This window comes from Haliaeetus leucocephalus, unplaced genomic scaffold (genome assembly GCF_000737465.1).
Source record: "Haliaeetus leucocephalus isolate CR32 unplaced genomic scaffold, Haliaeetus_leucocephalus-4.0 Scaffold240, whole genome shotgun sequence".
Lineage (NCBI taxonomy): Eukaryota > Metazoa > Chordata > Aves > Accipitriformes > Accipitridae > Haliaeetus > Haliaeetus leucocephalus.
The window spans coordinates 11,281,165-11,282,307 of NW_010972676.1; the positions used below are offsets into that span (position 1 = coordinate 11,281,165).

The following is a 1,143-nucleotide window of genomic DNA, read 5'->3' on the forward strand; positions in this document are numbered from 1 at the left end:
GGGCGGCGGGGGCCGCCCGGGAGGGAGAGGGGCTCCGTCCCACGCCTCGCACTATTGTTCCTGGCCCGCTGGGAAGGCGGCGAAGCGATCCCTGCCCGTCCCGCTCGTCCCGCTGCTGCCGCCGCCTTCACGGCCTTATCCTCCAACCTGGAAAATTCGCACATCGCCAGAAATCCCTCTGCCTGCTCCCCAGCCTCGGAGAAATCAGAAGTCATTAATATTTGAGGAGGCAATAATTTTCCTGTTGAATCTAGAACTGTCTTCATGAATAATTCGTAGCGAGTTCTATTAGGGTTTCAGAAACATTGCGTTTTTGACAACTTCTGAGTGTTTAATAGAAACGGTGGAACCATAAAGGCCCTGCAGGAGTTTTCACAATACAGCAATTAATCACCGGGAAAGTTAAAGCGAAAAGTACAGGCGCGCAGAATGATGTTTAATAAACGCAACCCTCCGATCTCGGGTTTGCCCTGAACCTGCCTCTCCGATGTAGGTCAGTTTTCCCAAGAATTTAACCATTTTCTGCTTCAGAGACTTCAAACAGTGAGGCCGTTAAAGAGCAGTAAAAGTTTGTTTACTTAAGAAAAACACTGTCATTAAGGGATGAGCTCTCCCGGTTAATGGCTGTACCTGTGCTGATCTGCCAAGGAACTGGCTCGGAGACAAGTTATGTGACCCGGGGATACTCCTTTCGCCTCGAAAAAGGGGGCCGAGAAGGCAGCGGAGGAACACAACTTTGCTATCGCCCCCCCCTCCCCTGCACACAGACGAGCTATTCATAGAGCGATGGAAAAATAATTAGGTGACGAGTGACGGTCGCTGTAAAATCTCTGTGCTATGTTTAGACGATAGCGATACGAAATTAGTATATGTTCTGCATATTATATCACGTCGAGTTGTAGCATAAAAATGCAACTCCTGGAAGGTCAAGCCCTGCACCGAGCATGGGGGAAGGGGAGTTTTATGAACTGGAAGGCGAAAAAAATCGTTTGGCTGTAAGCAGATCTTACAATAGGATTATGTAGTTTCCCTCGCAGTACAGAAGGCTGTACAGAAGGGAATGGGAGGTGGAAAACCCTACACTGGAACAGATTAAATTTTCCAAAAGGGGCTTATTTCTTATCTTCTTCTTCGGGGGGGGGG

General features: G+C 48.8%; 1 protein-coding gene across 1 annotated transcript in view; it reads right to left on the minus strand.

The window, feature by feature from the left end:
- The window catches only part of LOC104832305 (zinc finger protein ZIC 4-like), a 3,620-nt gene that overhangs the window by 281 nt on the left and 2,196 nt on the right, over window positions 1–1,143 (minus strand). The gene's annotated exons all lie outside the window — the stretch shown is intronic.